The sequence below is a fragment of the Frieseomelitta varia genome, unplaced genomic scaffold, assembly GCF_011392965.1.
Source record: "Frieseomelitta varia isolate USP_RPSP 00005682 unplaced genomic scaffold, Fvar_1.2 scaffold_425, whole genome shotgun sequence".
Lineage (NCBI taxonomy): Eukaryota > Metazoa > Arthropoda > Insecta > Hymenoptera > Apidae > Frieseomelitta > Frieseomelitta varia.
The window spans coordinates 189,061-206,698 of NW_025110174.1; the positions used below are offsets into that span (position 1 = coordinate 189,061).

The following is a 17,638-nucleotide window of genomic DNA, read 5'->3' on the forward strand; positions in this document are numbered from 1 at the left end:
GCTATTAATTTTATTATCACCATAGAAATGTTTACTGACACTTATATATATTGTAGCCATAGTAGAAATTCTTCATTCGTTCTTTCGTTATTTAACTTTTATTTATAGAAATTATTCGTCATTTAACTTTCATTATGTAATCTTCATTAAATTATTAGTAATTGTATATTTTGTGATATTGATAATATTTTTATATAAACAACTAAAATTAATTACGGAGTTATTATTTATTTATAGTATTGTGATATAAATATAAATGATCATAATCACTATATGCCTCTGTATACTTATAAACCTTCACGAGAGATGGCAGCAGTATACTTTTCCTTGGAAAGAAAGTAATCTGCGAGAAGTTTAGTTACATTATGCATGTATAACGAGAAGATGCATTACTATGCATTAAAGATAAGCACTGCCATGCATAAAGGACTTTAGTAGCAATTGGTTCTACATCTTCATCGTTATATGATGATAATGTTCCTAATCTCTATAAATTAATGAAATTTCTGTTTCCAAAAAAAAAAAAGAAATTAATTAACAATTAAGATTCTTATCCTGTGTTTTATATGCACCAGCGCGAACAGATTTTATAATATTTATAACATGAATTATAATGTAATTTGCAGAGAAATCTTGGAACTTTCAAACATTCTCACTTACTAAAACATAATCAGTTCCTGCCTGCAGTTCGGTTGTAATAGTGTTATTATTAGTAGTACTTTATTTATCTTCCAGCAAGAAATTTCAAATTTTTAATGATTTTACAATAGAATTAATGATTTTGATGGTTGACCAATTCTTCAGAAACATTTCGCTGTTCACAAAACATGAATTTGTGAAACGCATATTCGCACTTGGATGTGATTCTGTGTTCGAGTTTCGAATTCTGGAATTCGAAATCTAGAAAAGGTTGAAAAGAAATATTTGATGATCTATTCAACGAACTTACTACGAAACATTAAACTGCTTGTACATTTTGTACGTGGTTAAATTAATTCGAATGTAGCAGATTATACCCTAATCATTCCTCCGTGTGTAACAAGACTGACGGACTGCAATTTACATCGAGCAAATAACAGATAATATAACACTCTATCATCCGGGGGAAACAGTATTGATGATTATGTAACAGATGATACTAATCATTCGCTAATAGAAATGGAAGTATACAAGATAGTTGTAATATTTCGTTTTGAGTTTATTTATCTTCAAACGAAATTTATCGTACGAGGATCAAAATATAAATAATAAACGTACCTGATATTTGAACGTGTTTAATCAAAGATGACTATACCTTGACGAGTCACGATTCGTTGATCCGATAAGAGAGATATACTTCCTAAAGTTTCGTCTTAACCTGTGTCCAAAACAAGTGTGCACCTCTCGAAGCCAACTTATTTTTTACGCACAGACATCACCATGCAGGTGGTCGGAGAACTTAAATTACAGTAATAACTCATTGTTATTGCAACCGTGACAACGCACTTGCACGCGTGGTTATGCTATCACGTACTATACCCGCTGAAAGATCAATTTTACTTGCTTTCGCACCAGCCCATTTATGCCAGTCCCTCTGAATTTGTTCGCGAGGGTCGATTTATTGGCACAGAGCACAATATAAGGGTTCGCGTAATATTAATGGAAAAAGTTTTCTGGCGCAATATGGCAACAAAAACGACACTCTCGCGATTCAGTTTCCGTGCAGCCCTTTAATGGACCTTAAAATGAAGTTCTATACATCAGGAACAGAGGTTTCCCAACTCTCTCCTACGTAATTACAATAAATTCCTGCGAGGAGACTCGTTAACCAAGTTTCTATGCGCTGTATATTACTTTGTGCTCGCCGTGTAATAATAATTCCATTGTACATTTTTGGCGTATAAATCCTTCTCTTGGTAAGGAGCATCGATCGTCCGTTGAACGGGTTCGAATTTTCATTATTTGTTTCCCCGCATATTTCTGTACGTGGCTACGTCCTATATTTTCATCAGCGTGCAAGTTTTCTCCCTGTATTTTTTTCATATTTCACGAAACTGTATCAATATTCAAGAAATATAGGCACACAAGGACACGAACGAGAGTCATTCTAAAGTTTCATTTACTTCAAACGTACTTCCCCATGGATCTTCAATTCGAACGACGCGAAAAATTTCATCGCGTTAATAAGAAGATTAACGCATTTTAATAACCATATTTTTCATTACGACGTACGTGCGCCACTTTTATTCCCATATTTATTTCATTTAAATTCAAATATATATTTTCTCTCTCTCTCTCTCTCTGTTTCCCCTTCGCGTGTGTTCCAAAACTCATTTTGAAACTCATACGTTCGTTAAAACCAGTTGAACTGCCTGTTTTAAATGAAAATAGAGAAAAGTCATTGGGAAGCGGAAATTATCACTGGAAATTCAATATACAAGGTGTATATAATACTCGAATGTTTCGATTTTAAGCATTCTTATATATATATATATATTTTTTTCCATTCACGTTTTACCGATATTTCACCGATACTTCGATAGGAAATTGGTGCAAATTGTCCCGAGAAATTAGGGGTAGTTTAACGGCGAAACGCGAGTATTTCATCCAGTCTCCCCCTTCAATTTCACGCGCGAAACTAAATGATTTTTCTTATTTAGCAATTGAGAAATCCGCGAAGCGGTGCCTACGTGGCGCTGTGGCAAAGTGACCTTCCAAGTTAAGAGGGAAGGCTTGGTTGGCTGGCGTTTATAATGAACTCTTGAGGATCGGCTTGACTGCTATTTACATATACCTGCCTCTGCGCACGTGTGCGCATAGAAACCCTGCATTTCCGTTTTTAGAATATACGTCTGACGTTTGCACGAGTATCTGCGTAACATTCTAAATGCGTAGGATAATTATGTACCTCAACACCAATCGTTCTCCATCTTGTCAGATCCAGTCCATTTTATTGATTCGAGGCGAGTGGGGAAATTTTCACGACGACACTGACGCGAGCTATTTAGACAGTTCAATCACGAATTGAACTTTCAATTAAACAGGCGGTAACAATCCCTCGCGGTAACAATGGCCCTCTATCGGTAGAATATTTAAAGAGACGTTTGTTCTGGCGCAGAACAGAACTCTCCGAGGCGATCAGCCAGGTCAATTCCTAAGAAGCCTCGTCCCTGCCGAGAATTGCCAGATGTCTTGTCATATTCTCATCTGAGGACATTTTCTCTGGCCTTGGAGGGAGAGACAAGATGTAAAAAGGCTCGGTAGGGCAGAAACAAAGCCCAGCCTAGGAAAAGGGATACTTGGTTGTGGCCATAAAATCGTAGAGTCACATTCAGCGGTCAGTATCCCCATACGCACAGGTTTTTTTAAAACTTTTCCTGCGAACTCCACTATAGGTACACATCAGACAAACCACAAATACAGTAGCATCATCTATCCTAAAATTTTCTTTTTAAATGCAGGTTAAAGGGCGGAACCAGCCCCAGGCACTGCAGCTACCACAGGCTCAAACAGGGGAAAAAAAAAAATGAAAAAAAAAAAATAATCAGCGGTCAGTCAGTCAGAATCAGTCACTCCGCATCAGTTATGTCCTCTCCCGACTCATAACCACACATTCATAACCAACATTTGTATAATAGTGAAATATAAGTATTTATTCTACATCTTGACTTCATTTATGAAACATCTATCCGGCGGCTGTAAAAGGCACGACGTGAGAACGATCAGCGAAGCAACTAACGTTCACCGTCGCGCTGCGCCGTAACAACGTTAACTTCTTTCCCACGAATGAGTCGGATAATGCATTCAGCCAATTTCTCGTGAGCCAATTGCAGAGTGCTCGACTTTCTGCTCAATTAGCTTGGCCTCGCGATTTATCACTCGTCTCGATCATCGCTGGAAAAATTTCTGCTTCTTCGCCAACATTCGGTCTGATATTTTCTTCCTTTCAATAATTATATACAATTGTTTGCTTGAAATGCGAGAACGACACGTCCAGTTCGGAAATACCGAATGGTTCAAGGAAACGAAACGTTTTCAAGGTTGGTGGAAAACATTTCCCATTGTACGTACATTCATACTATCTCAACATTCCAGAGGCGTATCTTCGTCTAGCAGAATGGTACGCTGGAAATATTCACGGTCTCGTAACGCGCAGCTGTCCCATTTTGTCCGAGCAAAGTGCCGTTCTCTCGTTGTGCCACGCGTGTGGCTCTCTCTCTCTCTCTCTCTCTCTTTCTCTCTCCGCCGCTTTATCCTTCAATGATACGGCTTAAAACTCTTTTGTCCCCGCGGTTGCTCATAGAGGGAACTGAAAACTTAGTTGTTGCATCACAGCGTGTTTCGTTAAAGGAAAAAGAATGGGATGAGATTAAAGCAATTTCGTTGGTCATTTTGCAACGTTCCGCAGCTTCACAGAGGTTCCGGCTTCGTGTCGCCGATACTACAAAATCCCCAGCCGGTTGCTACGAAACCCGTTTCGTTTTATGAAATTCCCCTTTCGCCAAATTCGAACGGAGAGGGAATCAAGTACAAATACGAGCACAGAACGCATCGGAGCCCAAGTTTCTGACGGAGATTTCGAAGAGAGAGAGAGAGAGAGAGAGATGAGGTAAACGTGAACGACAACGATTCGTTCGCTTTAATTACACGGTGGCCGAAAGTTGTTGGCGTCAAGTTGACGGACAGAGAGCGAGGGATCGACTTAGGTTTCAGGACCAACGGTTGGTACTTCCGGTTAGACCCGAGAACTTGCCAGGAGAACGAGTCGTAGGCTCGTCGAAACTATCGATTCGGTGTAATTGCAACGCTCGATAATTGGCTGTGCCAGCAGAATCACTATGCATGGTAAACTATTACAGTTACACCAGGCAGAAGTAATGACTTCATTAACGCGTCAACGCGTTGCAAACGAAAATTGTACGGCTGTTGTTTCGCAGCCATATCGTTATTTTCTGCGTGAGAAGGTTGGACGAGTGTGCTGTTCGATGAAAAATTGTCTTCGTTGTGTTTGAAATTGTTATAACTAATTTGTTGAGAAACGATTGTGCAACAATTCAGATATTTTCGTTTTAAAACGTGAAGCCTCCACATTGACAGATGTAAGTTTGATATTAGTTTTGTATTAGATATTAAATATTGTATCAGGTACGTGTCTGTATGAATATATATGAATTATATATGTTGAAATTGTTACGGGTAGCTCTAAAATTTTAATAGTTTATTAGAATTATCATCAAAAGGTATTTTATTTGTGTACGTTTTGCAAGTAGTTAAAAATTGCCTAGAATATATTCCTATAACTATAAATTGTTTCAGAAATGTTGCAAATGATAAAGCAAAGATCTCAAAAATTACAGAAATTCAAATTACGTGAATTCAATTCTGAAAATACTAGAAACTTCTCTTCGCGATTAAATCCGCCATGCTCTCGAAGATCGAAGTCTCCACTCTGCAATGAACTTTCAAAATTTGCTGTACGATTCATTTTTTTGTCATTTAATCGGAGTTATGTGGCAAAATATTAGAATTTCCTGAATTTTTTACCGTCGTTTCAGGTTTAATAAAATAAACCATGCAAAAGAAAATCGTGCAACTATAAAGAGTTGTCATAAAGCGGAGACATCAATCTTCAAATAGATGATGGTTTTAACATTTTTACGCGCTTCTGACTTTTTGCAATTTAAGAAAAACAATATCTTCGTTTCTTCGCTCGTTACACTACCACATTAAGTCATTTCACTTAATTCGAGAAAAATGAACCCACAACTGTCAAAGTAGAGGCTTTACGCTTTAAAATGAGATCAAGTGGATCGTTGTGTGATCTTTTTCTCCAAAGGCGCATCGGTTCAAATTGTCGACAACTTTTCGTTATCGTTGGTACAGTTATGCTTTCTTCAGCTATGCTTGTTACGAAATAACATTAAATATTGACAACTCGTGTGCATATGTGCGCGAGGTGATGTAAAGTGAAGACTTCGATATTCAAGATTACAGTAGATCTAGATCGGGAAAAAAAATTTTTTTGACGACTTTTGGGGGCCTTTTTGAGAGAAACGAACTCAAAATTGGTAAAGCTCAGAGATCTCACGCTTAACCACGAGGACAACTGTTGAATTGTTGCACGATTTTATTATAGTTTATAACAGTTTTCAAGTGCTTTCGTCTACGTATATTTTTACACTCGCGCGTGTGAGAGAAAGATTTCTCTCTTCGCGAGCAATCCGGTAAAGAGAAGCTGAAAATTACTCGAGCAAGAGCAAGGGCAAGAGAAGGGCAGGCAGAGAATTTTATTATGATTCTTCAAGTCGGGGAACGCGAACAGCATCTCGCCCCTTTGGGATCGCGTATTTACGGAAGTTTGAAATAAAACGAATAACACAAAGGGGCGGCGCCGCGTTTTCTTGTTTCCGTAAACCCGGAATTTTCAAGCACGATGAAACCCCTTCGACAGGGGCGATTGTTAACGAAAGACAATACGAGAATTGCGCATATTCTGCCCGCGTTTCGGTATTCGAATTTTGCCCGCATTTCCGCACCGGCCCACACCGAATCTGAATACTGTCAATGGCCGCTAGTTGGATTTGGAAATGTACAGAGAAACGTGGCGAACGTGAATTTTTTTTCTTTCTTTTTTCTTTTTTCTTTTCATTTTTTCTTTTTGCGTTACGCGCGACGCAGAGCGAATGAAACGAAAGAAAGCTTTACATGGCGTGACGCTGCTTCCCCGTTCATAATATTTACTTTCAAATAATTCGCCGAGAAATTTAATATATCGGTTGCAGAAGTTTCGCCCCGGATGATGAATTAAAAAGAAAAAAAAAAAAAAAAAAAAAAAAAAACAGCTGGGAAAATATTCTGTTTGGTCGTGTTACACTAATTCTCGAATTTCAATCGCGGCGGATCGAAAAGGGAATTATAGTTGGAATAACGGAACGCGAGGATCCTTCCTTTTTTTGCGCAAAAAATTTCGATAGCGCGTAGAGAATTTCAGAAAATAATTACAGTAGGAAAGCACTGTTTCTGCTGATTTGAATTTGTAATATCGAGCGCGTACAAAAAGAAAGAGAAAAAAATAATAGGAGAAAGGTATAGAATAAAATCGAGTTTTGCGATTTATCAAGTACGCTTGAAGTTAGTTCAAACTCTAGACAGGATAGAGTAGAACAATTAAGAATAATTAGAAGAGAACTTTACGCGCGGAAATCAGTAAAATGTAGAATGAAATTTTTATGTAAAATGCTTCGAGTTTTTGACGGAGACTCTAAATTGGAAATTTATCAAGGTAATTTTCTAACGAAACGTATTCAAAATGAGCTTCAAATGAAAAAATTTAATTCCACACTCTTTACTAATTTCTGCGCGTAGAATAATTTCCTGTGAATTATCCTTTTTTCTTAGAAATAGAATTTCAACAAATTCAAATATACTCGATGAATCTTCAAACTCGAATAAAAGAATTTTATTCCATAATTCGCGAGGGAATTGTCCCCTCGTCCGCTTGTGTTTGTACATTCATCGAGAGAGCAAACGCACACAGTATCAAAAAATATGTTTGCTCTCGATCAGTGTAGTGTTCTGTACATTTGCTGCATTTACTGATACCGGGGGATGATCGAACGTCGCTTTCGTCGCTGAATTTCTACATCGACAGTAAAGATGGAAAAAGAAGAAAGTTTCCCAGGAAAGCTTGCCATGGAATTTACGAGCCCGAGTGAAAAACATTAATAAAACTAGCCCTATCTTTTCCCTGTGTGCTTTGCCCTTTCACTCTGCCGTTCTGCTACCTTTTCGCTCACTGAAATACGCATCCGCCCGTGCTCGCGGCTCTTGTACGTTTGATACCCCGGTGTACATCCGTTCTTCGGTATAAATCAAGCGAGCCAGCATCGAGCAGAGCACAGGAACGTGCAACGTACGAAAAGATATAGCTACGAAGTGTGTTAGATCAGACCGGGTGCACGCAACGCGATGCGGCAACAGAGAGAAGCGAGTGGAGAAAGTCGGGTGTGCTCGTTGATCTACGAGCAGCCGGAAGCGAGAGGATGCACGGTTAGAGCCACCGATAGAAGAAACCGGAAGCGCGCGGAAGTGCGGCGAGATACGAGAGACGATGAAAACGTACGGGCAAAGTGTAGAAAAGGGTGGATGAATTCGCGCTGCGAAGGATAGGAATAGCTGTCCCTGTTCGTGCAATTTCTACAGGGGAGGGACGAAGTAGTTTCCATCAGTCAAGTGTTAAGTGTTAATGAAAACGGAATCGCTTGCGAGACGCGTTAGATCGAAATTGAAAAAAAGTAAATTGAGAAAAAGTAAGGAAAAATAGTGAAGCAGCAAAGCTTTTGGAGAGAACTTCGTCCGAGGACGAGTACAGTTAACCACTTGCGCTGGCAGCTGATTGCGGACCTTAACGAGCGACCGAATCGTAATATAATAATTTGTCGCCTTCTTTTCGAACTCGTCGATACGACACCACTGGATAGAAATTACTGGGAAATAATAAATTTATTACCACGTTTCTTTGCCTGGGTTATACGTAAATATACTTAAAACTGAGGAAATATTGCAATTTTGGGACAAACAATTCTGGACGTGCTTGGTACGTCAGTCTAGCGCAAGAGGTTAACTCATTGCGCTGGCAGCTGATTGCGGACCTTAACGAGCGACCAAACCGTATATAATAATTTGTCGCCTTCTTTTCGAACTCGTCGATACGACATCACTGGATAGAAATTACTGAGAAGTAATAAATTTATTACCATGTTTCTTTGCCTGGGTTATACGTAAATATACTTAAAACTGAGGAAATATTGCAATTTTGGGACAAACAATTCTCGACGTGCGTGGTACGTCAGTCTAGCGCAAGAGGTTAACTCCTTGCACTGGCAGCTGATTGCGGACCTTAACCAGCGACCAAACCGTATATAATAATTTGTCGCCTTCTTTTCGAACTCGTCGATACGACATCACTGGATAGAAATTACTGAGAAGTAATAAATTTATTACCACGTTTCTTTGCCTGGGTTATACGTAAATATACTTAAAACTGAGGAAATATTGCAATTTTGGGACAAACAATTCTCGACGTGCGTGGTACGTCAGTCTAGCGCAAGAGGTTAACTCCTTGCGCTGGCAGCTGATTGCGGACCTTAACGAGCGACCAAACCGTATATAATAATTCGTCGCCTTCTTTTCGAACTCGTCGATACGACATCACTGGATAGAAATTACTGAGAAATAATAAATTTATTACCATGTTTTGATTATATATACCTAAATATACTTAAAACTGAGAAAATATTGCAATTTTGGGACAAAATTAACGGCAATTAAAAATGAATGTAAGAAGTTAAACAGGAAAATTACGATATTAAATTCACCTAACAACGATCATTACGCACGGAACACGAGTTTCTGAAATATGAATATCTGTGAGAAAGCAATAAATATACGTACGAGGGATGTGTTCGCGCCGTGTCGATAGATACTACGACAGAAAGGATATGACATAATATTGGAACTAGAAGTATCATCGATAATGTGAAAGGCGTTGCCTCCTCCCGACAGTTCGACGATACGAAAAAGTTTCAACCTCTTTATTATCGCATACGAATTCACGTAAATTCTGTAGTCGTCAGAATTTGAGAATTATTTTTCATTCTTTTATTACGCGCAGAATTTGTTACCAGCATCTTTCTTTCTCGTTTCGCTCGTCTCTCTCGCAGACATATTCGGTTATCAACCGGCGGAATGATTTCTGTTAGTTTCGGTCGAAGATCCCGCTCGTTCGTCTGGAATATCTCGTCTTCTTGCCGCTTTGAACCAACGGGGCACTTGAATAATGTTTATACGACACTGATTGCCCGCGGTGATATTCAAACTTTTTGATTCATTATCGGCGAAACTTTTCCCGAATGTACGCGATAATTTTCAGACATTGAAATCAACGAACGTTTGCGCCCGCGAGACTTCTCATCGGTCGTCAGATTTAGAATTTGCTGGAAAACTTTGCACGACTGTCCCTTTTAACTAACGTTACTCTGACACGGACAAAGTTCGTGAGACAGACATCTTCTTTTTTTCTTTTCTTCTTCTTTTTTTTTTTGTAGAGATATTTTAATAGTTGCAAAAGTTCCGCAACTGGACCGTAGATTTCATAGAGATCTTTCTCTCGTCGCCAGTTGGATTATATATATATATCGCACCTTCTTTCTTACCACGTCGATGAAAAGGGAGTTAATGGAAGGGAGAAGCTGAATTCTATCGAACGTAAGCATCGGCGGATGCGCCACTAAATCATAATACGATTCTAAAGGGGCGGTTCAACTCTGAATGCTGGTTATTCAGACAAAAGGCCGAGTAAAAGTGAGGAAAGGAATCGTCCTTTCTCTCGGCGTTTGCTTTTCACTTTGGTTTCCAGTTTCGCGTTTGTATGAAAATTGCGCGTTACGCGCAGATGTGTTATTAAAAAAATTCTCTCTTCAGCGAGATTTTTGGTATCGTGTGTATTTACGATGATGCGTGGCTAAACTCGGTCAAACTCGGCACGAAACGTGCTCTGATCGAAATTATCCATTACATTTACATTTACGGGGAACAGGGACGTGTAATTGGAAAGGTTAACGCACGGAGCCGGCTGAATTTAAAATTAACGTTACGTACACGTGTCTATTGATCCGCTTGCGTGCAAAATTGATCGCGCGCACGATACGCGATTGAAGCACGGTGAAACACGAACGCGTTTGATTTCCCATCGACAGAAATTCGATACTTAAGGCTCATCGTTCGCTCTTTAGTTTTCCGTTCGAGTTATAACGCGATCGATCACGAATATTTTAATGCATTTGTCAATGAGAATGGAACGTAACGTTGACAAATGACCCTTGCCTGCGTCTACAGGGTGAAAGGCTCGCTAAATTTCAATTCACCGGTGACTTACGTACTCTCGTCGTGTCAACAAATGCCTCCGTAACGACAGCGACGTAATAATTTTTTCAGCGAGTCGAGTTTTTCACTATTCCACGTCGCTCGTTCCCGTGGCAAAAGGACAGGCGAGAGACAAAGGACCATTTGGCCATAATTTGCAGGGGATTTAACGTTTCAACAAGTCCCATTCGCTGATCGTAAAGGCTGTGATCGATCAATTAACGGTAATAATACGGGTTGCTGCGGTTTTGCATTGCCTGACTAACGACCAGTTGCGTAAAGCTTCAGTCCGATCGATGATAAGCACATATTTACGCGGACCAATACGTAAATGGGCGTATAAAAATATTTTATTAAGGCAGAGAACGAAGCGGGACGGAAAGGGCGGAAAGTTAATGGAGTTTGAAGAGGCGAGACGCGGACGAAAGTAATAAAGTAACAGACATCGAGATTAGGCATGAATAAGAAGTTTCACGGTGCAGGGAAGTTTTATCCGCCGGGGCGATCACGCTTAAATTTCAAACTGCATCTCCACAGGCACTGTAGATTTTACAGCCTCGCTCAGCCACTTGATTGTCTTCTTCCGTCGTTCTTCCGCAGTTTTCAGCGGAACGTTCCTCGTTCTTTCGTGGCAAGAATACAGGCCGCGCCGTGTACAACGCGAAGCGGTGTTACTACACGCCGTACAATCGATGCCGCGATGAGTATCTGCCGAACGCCGCTGGCTTTCGAGGTCAATTACAAGCCGTTCTTTAACCAACTGCTACCCGATACCATCTTACTCTACTCATTTGCATGGCCTCTGATTAACACGTTCTCCCACCAGCTTCCCTCATCTCCATAAGCTTCAACATTTTTTCGTTCGGCGAATCTCCGGTGAATTTCGCGTCTTTCTCCAACTTTGACTCTTTTCTTTCCTTTTCTGAGAAGCTTCGTATTGTTTTTTTTTTTTTTTTTTTTTTAATGAACAGTCGATGACTCTCCGGTGAATTTAGTTTCCTATTTTCCAACTCTGACTTTTCTCTTCTTTTTCTGAGAAGTTTCACCTTTTTTTTGAAATGGACAGTCGGTGAATTCAGCGTCTTTTTTCAATTTTGATTTTTCTTCTCTTTTCTAAGACGCTTTGTATAGTTTTTTTTTTTTAAATGAGAAGGTGAATTTTGCGTCTCTTTCCAACTTTTACTTTTTTCTCCTTTTCTGAGAAGCTTCGTATCGTTTTTTTTTTTTTTTTTTTTTTTTTTTTTTTTAAATGACCAGTCTGTGAATCTCCGGTGAATTTAGTTTCCTATTTTCCAACTCTGACTTTTCTCTCCTTTTTCTGAGAAGTTTCACCTTTTTTTTAAAATGAACAGTCGGTGAATTCAGCGTCTTTTTTTCAATTTTGATTTTTCTTCTCTTTTCTAAGACGCTTTGTATAGTTTTTTTTTAAAATGAGAAGGTGAATTTTGCGTCTGTTTCCAACTTTTACTTTTTTCTCCTTTTCTGAGAAGCTTCGTATCGTTTTTTTCATGACAAGTCGGTGAATTTAGCGTCTTTCTCAAACTTTTACCTTTTTTCTTCGAAAAAACTTCGAAAAAAAAACGAATCTTTCGTTAAAGAATAGGGAAAATTGGAAAAAAACGTTAAACTGGAAACCTACCTTTCCGTTCGTTTGAATGGAAGCTCGCACTGTTTCCCCGGTTCCTTAGCTTTTCGAATATTTCTCGAACAGTGGACGTTGGGAATCTTTTTGTTGGAAAATAAAAAGTACGTCTCACTTTGTTCATTAACGAAATTGCTCGATTCCCACCGATCCCGAAACTTTTTCAGATTTATTAAATCGTCCGTCCGCGACGCGGAACGAAGTTTTCATTTTGCTGTCGGGCCCGACCGAGCTCGACAATTATTAACTTTTATCCGCGGAATCTGTCTTCCGCCTCTGACAGGGTAGTTAATCAACCCTGTGGGGGGAAAAAAAGATTTGTCTTAGACAATCCACGGGTCTAATCGGCTCGTAATTGGTTAACGAGAGGGAAAATTACCAAATGGAACGTGGCAGCGTAATTTCTCGAACGAGTCGACCGCGCGCGCCGACTAATAGAATTTTGATGAGAACAAGTAATGCTCCCGACGCGCTTTGTTAATTAACTCTAACGTTAATTAATCTCGAATCACTGTCGTTACGTTGCCCTTCTCCAACATGGATATGTGTCCAAGACCAATTGTAATAACCGACAATTGTATAAACATAAAACTGTAAATATAAAAATATAAATTTAAAACATTATAAACAATAAAAATGTAAATTTGAAAAATTATAAATGTAAAAGTATAAATTTAAAATATTATAAACAATAAAAATGTAAATTTAAAAAATTATAAATGTAAGAATATAAATTTAAAATGTTACAAACAATAAAAATGTAAATTTAAAAAATTATAAATGTAAAAATACAAATTTAAAATATTATAAACAACAACAATGTAAATTTAAAAAATTATAAATGTAAAAGTATAAATTTAAAAAATTATAAATATAACAATGTATATTTAAAAACTTATAAACACTAACAATACAAATTTTTCATGTTATTTTACATTTACGACGTAGTTTTAATTGCCAACTTGGTTGTTGCTTTTTCTACGTCGAGTGTGTCAAAAATAAATAAATCTCGTCGATTTAATTACAGAGGGGGACGAAATCGTTCTCTTTGATGACTTCTCTTTATACTTTCTCCGCTCTCCTTGCTTTTCGTATTACGTACTACTGGCAACTCGGTGGAAAAATTCCGGAAATGCGGAAGACACAACGACAAAGGGAGTTATTTCTTCTTCTGTAACCGCGTCGTTTATAGTTTCGCGGCGCATCGTCCCGAGGAAGGAAAAGAAAGTCGAGCCGTTTAATTTCCAGAAAGGCATAAAAAGGAAGGGAAAGTTCTCTTATTTATTTTCTCCTCGGATCGACACGATCTGAAACATTCTCAAGATTCAACAAAAGTAATTGATATCGAAGGCAGACAGGAATTAGGCACACGGGTGTGATCCCTCAGACCCAATGACTTCCCGCGGGAATCTATTCGAAGCATGAAACTGAAATATTCAAGGAGTGGACACACACGCGTCCTTGACGCTTGGAACTATCCATTCTCGCGGAAGTGGTAACGAGATCCGCAGATCTCGCGTGATCCAACTCGGCTCGTCGTGTTGACGACACGAAAATCGCTCGAACGTTTCCAGCGTGCTAGACACGACGTTGGCGACGCATTACTTATTTATACGGGCTCAGTTAGCTCGAAAAAGGACCCTTTCGACCTTTACCTCGCCCCCACGCACCCTCCCCATTCATTGTGGGCTCGCCAAAGGCCACTCGTTCGTCTATTTCTTGGAAAACCTCGACGTCGGATCTCCGCCGGCGGCGATCTGACATTCCACCCCTCCCGCCCGGCCAGATGGCGAAGAACGATCTTGAGGAACGAGCTCGTTGAGGAGAAAATCTCATTGTTTTACCGGATTAAAAAGCAGAGGATCATTCTTCCTCATTCTCGTGAAAAATTCTGCATTAACTTGGTTCGACCAGAGAAAGCTGACAGAGTTGGTGGCCGCGTTACAGTAACAGTCTTTATAATTTTCGTCTCGCGAAAGGGAGAGAAAGAGACTGAAGATGCGGGGAATTCACGTTTCAGCCGCCAGTGTGTGCGAACTCGAACGCGCGGTAAGTACGGATATCGCTGCTCTCGCTGCGGGAAATTCGCAAACTACCAGTTCCAGGGTCACAATGCTCTCACGGCGTGGCTCACCGGTGGAAAACTTGGAGAGGGGGAGAACCTGGATGAAACGATACGAGTCCCATGGGAATCGTCTGGCACTCGGTGTACCCGACGTTCTTCACGTCCTATTGAATAACTCAGCGTTAACATCAACCGAGCGTCTCCCCGCTCGCTCCCCTCCTCGCCCAATACGCTCGGGTTGCTTCTACTCTTCACCCTCTGCCATTTGGGGAATATCGGGAGCCGAGAGAGTGAGGGAGAATCGATGGAAAAACAGGCGCTCGTGCCCGACGCGCGTGAATGTGGCAAACGCGAAAATGTTCGTTCAACTTCTCCGTGATACAAGAGATACCCATCGAGAAACTTTCCACCCTCGTGTAATTCGTATGGTAGACTTTTGGCTCCGCCAAAGGAAAAGGATATTCGAAATATTCGCGCGCGGATATAGATTATTTCCAACTTTCTGCCGCTCGAAAATACCTTGGCCGAACGTACCTTCACGAACGAACGAACGAACGAACGAACGTGTCAGAAATTCGCCAAAGAACGTCTTTGTGCATTCGGTTTCTTTGAACGTCGCATAAATCAAGAACGAAAGGAGGGGGGGTCAGGGTGGAATAGATTCTCTGCGACCCGTTGGACTGAACTCGATCGAGTTCGGAGTAGATTAAGCCAGGTACGACCGAGATATTCAAATGTGCCTGATCTCGTGCTTCACATTTGCCTCGATGATTAATTGACGGATCATCCCTCGAATGTTCGATGTTTGTTTTGCGACCTACACATATATGTAGATACATATATATATATAACTTCCGAGAGTCCATCACTATTTTTTAGCCAATTTTTAGCGAAATTCCTCCCTCCCTCGTAAGGGGCGAAACGTTTCCTCCGACAGAGAAGCGGCAAGCAGCTATTATAATTATTAGTTCCGTCGATGCACGGTGCACAATTTATACAGTCGGGGAACTTTGAAGGAGCGATAGAAACCTAGGGCGCACGAAACGTTCAACTGTACTAAATTATCGTTGCGTCGCGCGAGGATCTCGGCGCGCCGCGGCGTTTGCAGTTTCACAGTTTCACGAATTGCGAATTCGGCGCAACTTCGTTTCCATTTCCGTTGTAACGTTGTCCGATTCTCCGGCCAAAGAGAGAGAGAGAGAGAGGGAGAGAGAGGGAGAGAATGACTCGAGACGAACAAATACACACGTGTGCAGCTCGTAGAAGCGGGCAGTTATTTGGCCGTATTCAGTCTAGAGCGCATACCTCAGATGCAAATACTCGAATGTGCCCTATTCTGCTCTCTCACGATTCCTATTGTTCTATTACCGCCTGTCCGGTCTTCTTCCAACAGTTACAACTTCCACGTAGTCTCAGACCAATGATATTCGCCTTCCCTTTGAATAACTTTCACAATGGCACGTCGTTCTCAACCACAGCGACGCGTTTTCTATTCAGCGTATATATTCGAATTTAACTTTATCGTGGTATCCATCGATTGGAAAGAGAGAAGGCAAATCGATTTTCGAGAATTTCTTCGCAGCAGACGTTTGTTTCATCGTTAACTGAACGTCGGCTTAGGTAAACGTATGCAAATATATCCCTTTGTTCCTTTTTCTGACTAATTTAATATCCCAGAATAATATGCCACTGGGGCAGCAGGGTTTCTGCTAATTTTCGGAGTTCACTCCATTGTTCCGCTCTAGAAAAGAATATTTCACTCGGTTACGTTCCCAGGATATGGTAGGAGAAAGTTACATTTCCACATTGTCGTATCGTTTCCACGAGATGCACGTGTGCAAGCTGAATTTTTTGAAACGTGATTTACTCGAATACGTGAACTGAATACGCACGCCTGCTTAATATCCGAGGGAATTATTCAAACAGGTCGCTTGTACCTCTCTGGGGGAAGTTAATAACCACCCTGTAGAAAGTTATTTCAAACCGATTTCCCATCGACGTCCCCCGGTCCGCCAGACTTTTCCAAAGTTAACAGCTTTGCGTATTGTTGCGACAACGAAACGGTGAAATACGGTTTTGTACTTAATGGCGATCGATAAGTTTTATGGACCGGACCGAAGCCGAGGACGAAAGAGGAACGCGCGAAAAGATAAACGAAGCGGCATTTGTCACATGCTTTGACATCCGAGAAAATTTATCAATGATTAATGCGTGGAATTGGTGGTTAGTTCTAGTTCCCGCTGATTTATCACACGGCCGCGGTAAATTTCTTTCGAGAGACGAGCGACACTCCTTTCTTTCAACGTCATCCGGTGTATTTCCAATTGCCGTACTTTCTACGAGTGCACACCTCGATTTCTTCGTCAAAGAAAATGCCCAAGCCCGGAAAAATAGCCCTTGGGATCTCGCAGGGGGAGAGTTTCTTACAGCTGGTCGCGACCACAGGGTTTTCAGAAATATAATACATGCCCTCGTGCGCGCATGATATTTCGTAGCTCGGTGATTTTCACACCTCAGGTGGAAGTTGCTCATAGGCGATGAAACAAACGAGGGCCTTGCGTCTCGGAGTTTTTAAAGCCCGACAATCCACTCGGGAAGTTTCCGGCACCTTCATCCTCCTTTCCTCCTCCATCTCTTTCGCCTATAGCCCCTATTCGTCTCCTCTCCCGCGATCCGAATCTCGACATGAAATAAGAAGAGAGTAAATACTCGGAGTCGTCGCCGAGTACATGGCCGTTTGGCACCAAACCAAATTCTACCACAGACAGTGGCTATATATCATCGCTGGGGAAGCGTCCCACGGTCTACAGTGTTCCCTTTGACATCATTCTCGTAGTTTATCTCGCGGCGATGACGATAACGACGTTGCGTCCGAGCTGCGAAAAATATTTCAATTTTCAAATCCTTTCTCAGTCAATCGAAGTTTCAACCACTCGCGCTGGCAACTGATTGCGGACCGTAACGAGTGACCGGAACCGTATGCAATAATTCGTCGCTTTCATTTTAAACTCGTCCGTTTGATATCAACT

General features: G+C 40.6%; 1 long non-coding RNA gene across 1 annotated transcript in view; it reads left to right on the forward strand.

The window, feature by feature from the left end:
- Positions 1 to 14,540, forward strand: part of LOC122531902 — a 17,221-nt gene extending 2,681 nt beyond the window's left edge. The window contains exons 2-3 of the long non-coding RNA XR_006307418.1: positions 12,861 to 12,864; positions 14,530 to 14,540. This is a non-coding gene — a long non-coding RNA (uncharacterized LOC122531902). The remainder of the gene's footprint in view (positions 1 to 12,860; positions 12,865 to 14,529) is intronic.
- The last annotated feature ends 3,098 nt before the right edge of the window (positions 14,541 to 17,638 follow it).